Genomic DNA, 14,287 nt, shown 5'->3' with positions numbered 1-14,287 from the left:
CCCTGAAAGTAAAATGTTATGTGGTTGTAATGTCGCTATATGAATAGCAGGTGACTTTACGAGGCTGTTATGAAAAGAGCTGTTAACTCATAGCAGTTTTATAATTAGTCTTGATGCTTACTGTGACGGTGTACAAATCAACTCCCCGATTTCCCTATGCCTGTTTGATCGTGTCTCAATGTGTTGCTGTACCCACAAAAAAGTTCTTCCTCTTACACTGCGGCTACTGTTAGGGAAAGAGTAACATCTAGGAGCCACTCAGCAGCTCTGTTTGCAACATCATAAAGCAGTTGGAGCAGGCCAAACTCAACAGGATCGTTGCAGAAGCACACCAGCAAAAGCAAATATTGCTGCTGGCAATATATATATATTTCAGAGGGGTTCAGCATGCTTACTTCTGCCTCACTCACCTCTACAGCTTGTGCTGCAGCAGCTAACATGAGGCATAGGATGAGGTAGGCATCCGTCTGTCTTCAGAGATAATAGAGTGTGCCTTTGGGGGTGAGGTCAAAGCACTGGAGAATCACAGCACCTGCTGTGGCTGCAGACACTGGTAACTCGTACCTGCTGCCTCCTGTGTTGCTTTTGCTGCATTAACACCACTGAAGTGACCCCTTTGGGGTGCAAGCCTGGGCAGTGTGTATGGAGGTCCTGGGCTTCCTAGACAACAAGACCCCCCTCTTGGCCTTGCTGATGTGGTCCAAATAAAGCAGAGCAATACATTCAGCACCAGCTTGGCTGCATAGGATGAAGTTGTTTATAACTACCTGTATTTAAAGCGTGGCCCTTAATAGGATTGCCAGTTTGTGGTGCGGAGGGAGCTTCTAGACTTTTAGCAGCTGCTTTGACAGATGCAGCTGCTCATTTCCCCAGTATTCTGGGCTTAGAATCTATCCCTGCCATGCAACTTTCAAAGACACATGAGCACTTTGATCCCAATCAGTGCTGTTGCATTCTCCTTATCAGTGATTAAATGAACACTTGCAGTTCAAAAGGGTGGTGATGGGATATCATTAGACTGATTTGCTGCCTGCCATTTTATTGTGTCAAGGAGTTCTTCCACAAGACCCTGATTTATCAGTAAGTAAATACTATGGAGTTGTGGGAGAAGCTTTTTGTAACAATGGCTCAAAGTGAATGTTTGCCTTGAAAATGACAGTCTGTTCGTAGTAAGTGGATTAGTATTGGTGTGTAATAGGAGAATTAGTATTTCAGGAAATGGGTCATGGTAACTTCTGGATCTGGAATGCAGGGCATTTACTTGCTGAGGATTAAAGATTTGTTTAACTTAGTTTGGTTATTCTTGTGATGAACTCCAAAGTTAAAAATATACAGAATGAGGTGTGTTGTAATGCTTCAAGAATCTGCCTTTGTCTCTGAGGGAAAGTGAGAAAATGTCTATTTGTTGTGGGGTGTTTTTCGTAGCCCTGGCAATTTAATGGAAGTGTTACTTAATGTGCAAACAATCACTTTAAAATGTACATCTCTTGTCAAGTCCTAAAAGCCTAGCAATGTAATTCCTTAATACTTTGACGTAATGTAATGTGTTTGTATTGCAAACAGCATGTGTGTGTGTGGGGGGGTATATATTATCCATTTTTGATGTTAGATCTGGTAAGCATATGCCCAGGGCTAGTTTCAAATTTCTGGGGGCTGTTGTGCACAGGGTATCAGTAGTCCTCTTGCCTTCCCCTTCCTCCTTAAAACAAGGCTGACTAGAGAAGAGACTTCCTGGTTTGTTAAATTTGTTTCCTATAATGTCCAAACTGGATAACTGTGGTTCAAGCATGCCCCATAAGCCACAGTTTGATCTGCATTGCAGAAATCCTAGTTTGCAGGTAGCTCTTGAACGATGTATTTCTGGTTTGGATTTCATGGGACAACTCCGTAGTGTCGTCTGTCACATACATTCTTTGAAACCAAGTACTGAAATTAAGAGCTTTGAAATTCAGAATGCTGGGAGATGCATTCAGTATAATTCTTAGAGATGGGTGGAATACTGCATGCAGATTCTTCCCTTCCCTAGGCAGTATGGAAGTTAGGTAAATCATCAGAAACTTTTCCTAGGTACTACGATGATCATTCAAGTGTAATACACATTAATGTTACATTTATGCAAGAGCATGTCTTTGAAAGTAATGTCAGAAGCAAATCTGGTGCTCTGAACAATGCAGGAATTCACTTCTTTGATACAAGAACAGCAGCAAGTGGTTTGAAGTTTCCACAATAGTTACCTGGATTTCTGGGAAACTTGTTATGAAAACATGTAGGCCTAAGAAGGTGCAAAAAGAGGGGTTGCTTGTCTTTTTTAAGTAGTAGTATATTTTATCCACCCACCCATTCCTGCTATTATGTATACATAATTCTATTTTTATGCCACCTTTCTACAGTTCAAACCATGCTCAAGGTGGCTTACAACATGGAACAAATGCATAACTACATAATAACAAAAGTAGCCATAAACAATAAATAAAACATTTAAAAACACACAACCAAATTGAAAATTTCCACATTTATCACAAGATCTAAAATAAAGATGGTAAAAAACAAAAATACAGCAACAGCCCCTTCCCCCCAAATCACACACACCCAGCACAAGACTGTTCACCAGCCTCAGCCATTGCAGTCAGTCAGGGCCCCTCCTAGGCCTGGCACAAATAGGCCTGCAAGGCAGGGAGCAGGTCTTCCGGGACTTAACAGCCAAGGTGACTGGATTCTTCTTTCCTTTGCAGTTTCTATCACCTATTCGTGTGCAATTAAGAGCAACAAACATACACTATGCAGCAATCAGCCAAGGGGTTTCAGTTCTTCAATTATAAATGCATAGATGGAGAGTCTGGTTTGCAAAGGAATCTTTTACTAAACTATAACTGCACTCTAGATAGTGGCATAATTTCAGCTCAAAGGCCTTTACAGCCATAAAGAGAATTTCTAAGGCACTTGTTTCTGTAAATATCGAAGAGAAAAGCAGTAGTGTATCATGAAGAGGGAAAAGGCTGACTGTGCAAATAGAATCAAGAATTAGAAATAGCTCATGCTGCCACACACTTGACTTCAAGTGAGGGTTTGGATATTTGGTACGCTTCCAAAGGCTTTGTATATTTTAACCCAGAATGTACAGAGAGCTTCACAAAAGCAGATTGCAGTTTCCTTAGGGCAGGGTACTTGTCTCTCTGATAAATAAAGATACAGTAAATAGATGTGGATTACACAGCCCTTAAGAACCAGCATAAGATGAGCCATGACAGCAGGCTATTAAGGAACATTTAGAGGAAGAGAAGGCTGGCTTTGGAACTGAGGCACAGGAAGTAGATAACAGGAAGGAGTTTTGAGCGTAAATGCATTTTGAAGTCGTGTGGGATATCTCCACCCCCTCTGACAGAAGGAAGGGAAGTTAAAAGAACAGGGCGGGCAGGAGCTAGGTCAGAGCTCAAGCTCTTCCCCTGAAATAATGTAACTGGTTAAAATTAACTACTTTATTTAATAGTATTGAATGATATATTTATTACAAGCAAATTTAATAATAATAATAATTTATTATTTATACCCCACCCATCTGGCTGGGTTTCCCCAACCACTCTGGGTGGCTTCCAACAGAATATTAAAATACAATAGTCTATTAAACATTAAAAGCTTCCCTAAACAATACTGTATATTTTTAAAAAATCTTAATTTAAAAGAAAACCAAAAAACCCAGGTGATAACAATCAAAGTCATAAATAGCTGTAGTGTAGCCAGATCGAGCTCTAAAGCAGCACTCAGTCCAGTAAAACCAGAAATTCCAAACACAAGTATTACAGAAGCCCAATCTGAAGTCCCAAATAATGTATGCGTTCTGGTACTCTTTTAGCTTGAAATTCATTTCAAAAGTCAGAAGTGTTCTGAGCCATATATTGGTTTAAGAGGTGTGGAATTACATCAGTTTGCTTAAAAAGAAATTCTGCTCAATCCCTGCATGTTACCCTCATCATTTTGGAATAGTTTTTCTATTCTATTTTCTATTCATAGCAGGAAACTCACCTTATTAGAAGCTCAGTGGATTGAGTCCAGTATATATGAGACTATCACCTTGTATACATTTTATCATGGTGGTGTTCCAAATGTTCTGCATTCAGGGACCCCATTGAGCCCCTTGCTGAAGATCAGCAGGTTGCAGAAGGTTCTGAGACAGGGGCTAAGTTCACGTAGGACACTTGCCTCATCCCTAACCCCCCCCCCCCCAATGAACTGAGAGTTCAACCTGTAACAGTGCCCTCCTGTTTGCAAGGGAAGAGAAGTCTTGGAGGATGAGCTGTGATGCAGGGAAGCTTTTATGCTACTTCTGATCTTCTTAAGCTGCTGTCCTGTGAGAGCATGGAGACGTGTACAAAGCAGTCTTTAAATTCAGAATCTGGTGTTTGTTGGTGCCCTGTTCAGTAAAGTTAGATCAGGAACTTTTCAGTTATCAGTAACTGAGGTTTTGTTTGAAATCTATTGACAGCACCTTGGCAGCTGACTAATGTTAATAATTTTGCATGCTGATACACATGAACAAGATAATATCCTAGCCTAGGCAGATTATTGTTTTGTCGTATTGGAAATAGCAGTGTGGATAAAATCTGTTGCAGAAACGGAACCACAGTATGCCAAGTATTAATCACGCATCTGAGTTTCTGTCTAGGAATTCTTGACAGTACAATTGGCAGCAAGGAGCCAGCATGTGCTGGCAAATTCTTATCTCCTGTAAAGATTTAAACGGCACATTTTCAGAATCTCTGATGGATTTTTTTTTGTTGTTGTTGTTATATTCAACTCCCGTTTTCAGGAAAGATAAACCACAAAGTAGGGAATTGAGGTAAAAATGATGACCTGCGGAATATATGTGTATTTTGAATTTTAGTGAGGTTCCTCAAACTGATGCCTGTTCACATGTTTTAAACCTGAGGAAGGGCAATTCATTTGCTTAGTTTCTTTGACATAGAGGATAATTTAACTTCTGGAGGTTACATGAACAAGAAGATAATGACTTTCACAATTCTCTGTGAGACGTGAGGTCATTCAGGTGGGTGTGGAACAGGCAGGACTGGGATTTGTGCCAGGCTTTATTTGGCCAGTGGGCAAGAGATTCACCACTGCTGCAGTAGGGGAAAAACAGAGCGAGCTTTTGCATTTCATGAAGTTTCATTTTGCCAGGAGTTCCAACAGAACATTAACAATAAAACCCCCCACCATAGGACACTCCAAGAACAGTAACAGCAGTGTTCTGTTTCCATTGGATTATTTGCAAGAGCCCAGACCATCTGTGCTTATACTGGTTTCTGTCTTACGATACATATGTATCAGCATGTTGTTGCTACAGCATGTTTTGGTGGTTAACACGTAAAGGTACAACAATTTTCAAGTGTGTTGACTATTATCCTTAAAAAAAAACAAGAAAACAATGGACAAAGCTTCACCATTCTTCACTGTTGCATTTTTGTGAACCGTGGAATTGCTCAGCACTATTTTTCTGCATGCAATTAAATAGTTGAAAGTAATGCACAGCATGTTCTGCATTGTCCACTCTAAAATAATTGTCCCCGAGTTGCCAATATTAAAGCTGTTTCATTAATAAGCCACCTAATTATAGCTTTTCTTAGAAACCTACAAGCTGCAGCAACTGAAAACAAAAGTTAATGATATCTCGAGGCCAGTGTCTGACGTCCCTTGTGATCATAGATTTTGAGGCCAGCAGGGATGGTGACTGTGGCCTTATTTGACCTCTTTGCACAGCAACATGAGCTGTGAAAATGGCCTCTGCAGTTACTGTCAAATTATTATTGTTGATTGAATTTATATCCCACCCTTCCAAAGGAGCCCAGGGTGGCAAACAAATCCACAATTTAGAAACAAACACAAAGCATAAACATAGCAAATCCATTTAAAAGAGTTGAAAGACTATTACAGTTAAGAACATTCTAAAAGCAGTTGAGGTTAAAACCACTCTTCCATCCAGTGATCCCAGGGTTGCCAGGAACAGTATTCTTCAGTCACTGAATGCCTGGATAAACAGGAATGTTCTCATAATCCTCCTGAAAGTTAATAATGATGGAGGCGGGCGCATCTCACTAGGGAGGGCATTCCCAAGCTGGAGAATCTTCTGCAGTAGTTAGTTGCAGTTTGTTAGCAATTTAACAAAAACGAAGTCTGTCATGTTGCAACACCATCCCATCTCTAGGAGTATCTTGAGGATGAGCCTGAAGACTTTTTGCTGTCTTCAAGAGTCTTTATATGAACTAAAAGCCGCCAGCATTGTGGAGTCCCGATCTGTTTTACCAGTGACTTCTGTATCATGCCACTGTTGATTTCTCGGCAAACATTTGTTGTGTATTGAGGTGCATATGGTTTCCTCATTTTTGCCAGGGTATCTACAGGAAGCTATCCAGTCAGTTCTTCCTTGGTGGGTATGCTTCTCTCAATACTAATATTCTGCTTCATTTTCCTGTCTGGGCCATCACAAGCTCCACTTCCCTTCCTGCCTACTGTCTTGATCTCTTTGTGCACGAGCCAGCATTATGCACACTTTGAATTCTTGACATTTCCTGACTAGCTCCTGACTTCAGTCTCTTAACTCTGCTTTGGCTGGGTTATTAGTTTTAAAAATGTTAACAGGTTGAACTATACTGTATATTTCATTTCATGGATGTCATGATTACTTCAACATGGTTTCTAAATACAACACATTTTCAAATGTTTTTGAGAGTAATACTTGATTATACTCCTGTTTAAAAAGAGTCTAAAAAAAAGTAAATTGCTTTCCCTTCAATTTTTGAGTAACCCCAAACTCATATTTATGGTTTCTTTAGATAACACTTGAAGCTTAATTCACAATACATTTAAAAAATCCAAAGCCTGAACCTTAAGGGAGGATCAAGAGCTTTGTGGTGTTTCTCATTTAAGCCTTGGAAAAGGGGAGCGAAAATTATATGTATGTCTGGTTCTGTTTGCACAAGGACCAATTTGTAACAAATATTTTCTGGGAGCCTGCATATTTGCTAGAAAAATTCTTATCGACAGAAGCAGCTCAGTTTTCTAACTTATATGAGATTGCTGTCTGTTCGAGGAAGCATTATTCAGTGCCCTGGCCAGCATTTCTGCTTGGGCTATCTTATCAAGTTAATACTAAAGCAAAATGAAAAGATTCATTCAGTAAGTAGGAGTTTTGGTATGAGGAGTTTATTCCACCTCCACTCCACCCCCCCCCCACTTTTGAACTCTTTGCATATGACTCAGTATCGCTGACTAAAAACTTGCCGAAAAATGCATTAGCTAAGTGAAAAGCTGCAGAGCTTCCCACTAGTGGACTTTTTCAAAACGTTCTCTCCGAGGTTACTTTTAACTTATCTCTAGACCAGTGTGGGTTTCAAACAGGCTTACAAATAAGACGAAGGGGAGGGGAAATATTAGTAGCTCATGGAAAGTATTATTGAGTGTCTATTATGGATATTTCCTCTCTCCTGTTCCACACTTTCAGCTGGAATAGACACTCATCCTCTGCATTTGAAAACTCTGGTCACTTCCACCCCATAAATTTAAAGCCGCCTTATACCACTTTAGCAGTTATTGCTTTCCCCAAAGAATCTTGGGAAACGCTAGTTTAAGGGTGCAAGCCCTCATAGTGCTACAATTCCCAGCACACTTAACAAGCCACAGTTCCCAGGACTGTGGGGGCGGGGGCGTGTTTGCTAAAGTGGTATAAGAGTGCTTTAAACAGTTCCTCCCTCCCTCTTTTTTATTTTATTCTCAAAATAATTGCCTGGAAAATCCTTTGTAGGACATTGCCAGGTTGTGCAATATAGGAACAACTTGCTTCTGTTGGTGGCTTGCACATTACTGGGCTGCTGAAATCTCTCATACAATAACTCTTCTGAATCTCCAATCCCCCGATAATTCTCTAATTATGCAAAGTTAGCACATCAGAGCAAAGACTCTGGTTCCATCCACACCATACTCTTAAAGCACATGGCTTTCCCCAAAGAATCATGGGAACTGTAGTTTCGCCCCAACAGAGCTATATTTCCCAGCACCCTTAATAGACTACAGTTCCCAGGATACTTTGGGGGAAGCCAGATGATTTAAATGTATGGTGTGCATGTAACTTCAGAAAGAAGCCTCATCTCTCATGTGCTAGTGTGCATAGGCAGAGAGATGTGAGGCAGGGGGAGAACATTCAGACATGCAATCCTACCCACATGCATATCTCAGGTGGTGCAACCACTTATCCTGCTAAATATTTGAATTAGATACATTTTTTCAATCACAGCTTCCATCGCTGTGCTATATCTCAGGTAGTTTTATATCACTGGGCTTCTCAAGCATTGTCCCCAAATGTTTCATAAGAGGGAAGCTATTTTGAGTTCCTGGATGACAACAGCTCTTCACAATTATATACAGTAGCTACTTATCTTCAGCTTAATATCTTCCAGCTCCCTGTTTACTTTTGGCTGAGCTTACAACACCTCCCATGGCAAGTCTAGAGAAGGTGTTGGTCTGAGATGAGATAGAGACTGTGCAAATACGAGGAGTTCTCACATGAGAGAAATAAGAGATTGTTTGTTTTTGTGGTCAGTGACATCTTCTCTCTGCCTTTTCGCCCCCAAATGCATATACACGTATCAGTTGAAAGAATTCTGGGCCATCATCCCTTGAGATATTATTCTTGACCACATTAATCAAAGGATTTTGAGTGGGTTGCCCAGCTGCTGCTGTTTGTTGTATGAGAAAGGAAGTTCAAGAGTCAAACAGATAAGGCTTTTTCTTTTTCTTTTCTTTTGCTTTGGGATTGACTTGACAAAACTGCTTTTAAAAAACAACAAGTAAGACATTAACCATTTAGAGATGACATCACCTTTCTAGTTAGATTGACAGGTAACCTTGTTTTTTAAATTAAGATACCGAGTTCAGTATTCACATGGACTTTGTACAAGCATGAGTCATTATCTATATCTTTGCAATAAAGTGAAGGTCTTCTATGACTTGGGCATTTTATTGTCAGTATGTTCCAATACATCACAAAAGGGACCATCTTTCCATAAACGTACTTGACTGCCCATTGTCTTCTGTAGTATGTCAGTTTAATCATTGTTATGATGGTCCATATCTTATCAAACTAATCAGCTATGGTTAGAGTCCTGTTTTGTAGGTCCTTGCCAGCTGTCAAGAAGTTGACCGTTTCCGAATCCATGCCTAAAGCTAGCAGTTTCACATAACCTGGTATTAATATTTTAGGATCAAGGGAACCTTGATTTTCATAATGTGTATCTGAAGAAGTGTGCATGCACACGAAAGCTCATACCAAGAACTAACTTAGTTGGTCTTTAAGGTGCTACTGGAAGAAAAAAAATATTTTTGTTTAGGTAATGTGTAGAATAGCTTATTTAAGCCACATAGGCGTGCTATGCACTTATGGTGTGCAACTATGGGCAACTCCGACATAATGTACCTGGCTCACGTTGCTCTCTGCATATAGCACAATGGCTTAATTGATATGGGATAATCTGATAAGGGTGTCTGAGAATGGAGAGTGCTGAATTGTTGAAACCAAGCTTGGTGACCTTCAAACACCTTTTAGCCCTCGGTTTTTATAGCTATGTGATCAGAAGCTTGCTTCGAGCAAGGCAGTATGCGAGCACACACAGAGAGAGATTTATTTCTGAAGACTGAGGCAAACAGTGCTCCTGATATATTCAGTGTTGCTGTTTACTGTAGGGGCACATCCAGGCTTCCTTTTGCACCACATATTACAGATCCAGATCCACTGAACTGGAGCAAACAGTAATTTGCCAAAAACTCAGTTGCCGCTTATGCCAATTCAGTAGTAAACGTGGATTTTCCCACCGGGACAAAAAAACACACAAAAATGCTCAAACACAGAAGTTTAAAGCCTAGGCCTGTGCCTTGAAATGTGGCACAAAAAGGCTGTCTTGATTGAGCCCATAGGACTGCCATTCATTATCTATAATATTGTTAGATGAGATTTATATAGATGATGTGGCTGATCTCGTTGCCAAGATCAGGATGAGTTACCATCTTAACATAGAAGGTGTCCAGTACCTAATTATATTCTGAACTAGAAGGCTTGTTGCTGATACCAGAGGTTTAGAGCTCCCTTTGCAGATTCTGTATAATTGTGCTAGCTACTTCAGAAGTTTAACTATGTTGGAGAGTCCTTGTGTACCTTGACATATTGCATCACTAGCACCTACAAGCTTAGATAATGGCTCATTTTCTATTATCACAGTGGGTAACCTGTAAAGTCTTTCAAGAAAGATGCCAGGGCAGCTCTCTACCTGTTCTTTGGCCCTGAATTTTTTTTTGGCAGTTCATCAAAACTCTCTTTAGGTTTACATTTAATAGCCAGGGTTTAAGCCATAAATGATTTTAATTTACTTGTTTACTGGCTATTTTGTATCATTTCTAGCTTTAAAACTGTTCCTTTTCTAGCTTTTTGTATGGGGAAGCATACAATTTCAAAGTAAATAGCTGTTTTTACTGAAGGCAGATGTTTTATATAGGGAGTCTTTAAATGCATTTGACTCGTTTGCAGTGGGGTGATAAAATATTACCATGGTTCTCTTTGGTGACTCATCCTAATAATTACTGTGTACTGGGTGTTGACTTTTGTGATAGTACTTGTTTTGCCTTATCATAGGTACATTTTAAAGCTAAATGTGGAAGTGACTTTCCATTCAACCTTGAGCTATTCCGGTTAATTTGTTAACCTATTATGCATAACCTTGAAGGGAGAATCAAACAATGTCTGTAGACTGATCAGTCCATAACAGCTTAAGCTACACACTTAACTTGGCAATACAGTATCCATTTATTACTAATCTTCATCGTTCAGAGGTCAGGTTGGCACTCCAGCCCTATGTGTAGTGGGTGCCCCCTCCCCAACTCTTGCTGCATGTCAAGCTTTCAGTGTAAACAGTCTATGAGAAATTAATCCATGCTGAAGTCTCTGTGTTAGGGCTGGGCGATATCTAGTTTTTAACATTCTGATATATCATCAGCTAAAATATCATGTCTGAAATAAGAGTGGAGCTATGTAGAGGCATTGGCTGGCTTCACGATTTCCCCCGCAATGTGATTTTTGCATAGGAAAGCGAGGTTCTTTAGCTTGCAAAATGTCCTATGGTTTTCCCTTTGAATCTCAGAAGCAGAGCATATACTTTTCAGGCTAAAAGTCCCAGGTTACATCCTTGATATCTCTATACAGGGCTGAAAAAGGCTCCAGAGAACCTCAAGGATGAGGCAAGTAAGTGCTCTTGCTCTGTGTTGTGTTTGATGGATTGTTTTATGATGTGATATGAGTTTTGTTGAATTATTTTGTTGACCACTTAAGTTGCCTTGCCTGAAATAGCGGGGGGTGGGAGGGATCAATAAATGGAGTAATAGGAGAATTGGGGAAGCAAGGGTGTTAGCTTGGAAAACCTGATGACATTTTTGAATGGTATTTGGCTTTCCAGTCAAAAGATCGGAATAGCTTGATAAAATAGACTGATCTCAGCTCAGCTTTGTTTTTTCTTGATTGAGTTAGGAAGGGGTGTTCTCATTCTTTGCCTTGAAGTGAGTTCAGCATGACCTCATGCACACACAAGTTAACTGACTCTGCTGCCACTACTTTCTTGATCTTGTGCAGTTAATCTGTATCTCTGAAATAAAAAGTTTTCTGAGGACCCTCCAGGCAATTAATCTCTTCACTTTCCTTGGTCACCACCAAGTGACCAATATGTTTGTGAACTTTCCACACTTCTGTGGAACAGATCTGTGGGGTTTGTGCCGCCTTGTGGGGCCCAGTCGCCTTTTAAATCCGGCCCATGGACAGTCCAGGAATCAGTGTGTTTTTACATGAGTAGAATGTGCCCTTTTAGTAAAAATTTATTTCTGGGTTATTTGTGGGGCATAGGAATTCATTCACCCCCCCCCCAAAAAAAAATATAGTCCGGCCCACTACATGGTCTGAGGGATGATGGACCAGCCCATGGCTGAAAAAGGTTGCTGACCCCTGATCTATGCCCTAGATATCACAAAAGGTTTTTCCTGGGTTGCATTTATTTCTGTTGTTCATCACCTTGCAAGTCAGCAACCTTCATTAGTTGTCCTTGCTCGGTTATCTTGCAGAGAACTTCATAGAGAAACTGTGTAGTAACATCCAGAATTACATGAAGCAAAGTAACAGGATAAAATGAGCATGGCAGCAGCTCACCTGTTGGTGAAATCTGCTACTTTGTAGCTAATATTGATACACAATGCAGGCAAACCAATAGTTACACTTGGACAGGGTAAACTTTGTTCTTCCTTGGCTCAGAAGGGCCGCTCAATGAATCATCATGATAATTAAATTTATTACCACCCTTCAGCAGCAGATCCCAAGGTGAGTTAAAACAGTCTAAAATTCAGAAATAAAAACAGATGAAACAGATTACAGTCTCAGGAATAGGGTAGACCCTGTCAAAGGCCAGCATTCTCAAAAAATTGTGTAGTAAAGAAGCTGGAAACACCTCTGTGGGGAGGGAATTCCACAGCTTAGGGGCTGCCACAGAGAATGCCCCTAAGAGTATGTATTTGTATATTGTGACCACTGCTGCTAGAATATTATATGCCCAAAGATCGAAAGAAGAAAATGTCCCAACAAAAGAAGAATGGTTCAAGAAATTAATGGACTATACAGAAAAGGACAAAACTCACTGGAAGAATAAGAAATCAAGATGATCAGGTTTTTAAAAACGAATGGAACTCATTTATAGTATATTTACAAAGTTATTGTAAACAAATTAAGGCATTAGCAGGGTTAAAGCAAACAATGTGCAGTAACAAAAACAACAACAACATATAAGTAACATAGAGGGTAAATAACAAATTGGTATAGTTTGGATATGCAGTAAATTAAAATATAAACAAGGAGCCGCAGAAAGAGGGTGAGGGAAGTCAAAATAAGAGAATGATTGTTTGTGATTTAAATTTATTTTTATTTTATATATTGTAAAATCTTATAAATAAAATTTAAAAATAAAAATAAGAATGCCTTGTCCCACACCACCACCACCACCCAAACCTCTGAGGAAGGTGGAACTACCAAGAAAGCCGTCTACTCATCTTAACTTCTGAGAGGGTCTAGGGCAGCCTTTCAGATATTTGGGGCGAAGCCATTTAGGGCTTCACACACTTGCTTGGAAGCGAGCTAGCAGCCAATGCAGCTGTTTTGTATATGGTGTATATGAGTTCCACAGGAAACTTCAGCCAGTAATGTGGCTGCTGCATTTTGTACCAGTTGAAGTTTCTGAGTTGTCTTCAAGGGCAGCCCCACATAGAGCACATTGCAATAATGTAATCTGGAAGTACCATGGCTAAGTCATCTCTTTCCAAAAGAGGCTGTAGCTGGCAAACAGTCATAGTTGGTAACCACCAAGGCCACCTGGAATGTTGGAAGGCCAGATAATGCTGTGGTCTCTTAGCCTTTTGCCACGTTTGCATTGTTTTTGCTAAAAATCACAAGTCGCTTTGAAATGGGGGTGATTCATTGATAATTTCATTATAGTTTCAACAGCCTGCAATTTGCTGTTTGTTGGGGAATGAGTAGCAGATGCCTTTGGAACGAAGAGTTTCAGTAGTTGCCTTTTCTCTTCTGTTAGCTTTCCCTATGAATGGAACATGGTGTAGTCTCATGGCCATTAAGAGTGTTGATTCCTCACATTTTCTGCCGTATGTGTGTGTATGTTTATTAAATAGCAAGTCCTGAGTTATATTCTTGCTGACACTGGACAAGTTTCACTCTAGGGATAGTTGCTACTGAGGTCCCATGTGATGTGTGTGTGTGTGTGTGTGTGTGTGTTTGTGTGTGATTTTCATATAGATGGTTTTTTTACTTAACTTTTAGCATATAGTTTCCTTTGGTTCTAAAACACTAAAGCACATTTTTAGGGAAAGGATGAGGCCTACAACAGAAGAGAGTGGAGCTACTACTGCAGGATCAAAAGACAAAAATTAGCTTTTTCCATAAGTTTTTCTTTAATAAATTACTTCATTTTTGGCATAGTTAATAGTTAAGAAAAAGATCACTTCACTACAAACAACAATATTCAGTTCAAACATGATGCTAAGCCCAGGGATCATGGTTTGTTGCTCATGTTCAAGCTGGGGAGGAGTGCATTGGGAGCCAGCTGCACATTTATAGTAAACCATTAACTGTGGCTTACCATAAAGTGTGAATGCAGCTATTCTGTCACTAACCCCCCCCCACACTTTTTTTGCTATTTGAGTAGAAAGA

General features: G+C 40.0%; 1 protein-coding gene and 1 long non-coding RNA gene across 6 annotated transcripts in view; both read left to right on the top strand.

The window, feature by feature from the left end:
* RAP1A (RAP1A, member of RAS oncogene family) overlaps window positions 1-14,287 on the top strand; it is an 89,567-nt gene that overhangs the window by 30,111 nt on the left and 45,169 nt on the right. The gene's annotated exons all lie outside the window — the stretch shown is intronic.
* LOC310847751 lies at window positions 5,674-12,840 on the top strand. The gene is made up of 3 exons (XR_014565992.1): window positions 5,674-7,951; window positions 7,997-9,273; window positions 9,375-12,840. It is a non-coding gene; the product is annotated as an uncharacterized lncRNA (long non-coding RNA).

The sequence above is a fragment of the Podarcis gaigeae genome, assembly GCF_964106915.1.
Source record: "Podarcis gaigeae genome assembly, chromosome: 6".
NCBI lineage: Eukaryota > Metazoa > Chordata > Lepidosauria > Squamata > Lacertidae > Podarcis > Podarcis gaigeae.
This window is presented reverse-complemented; position numbering and strand designations above follow the sequence as displayed.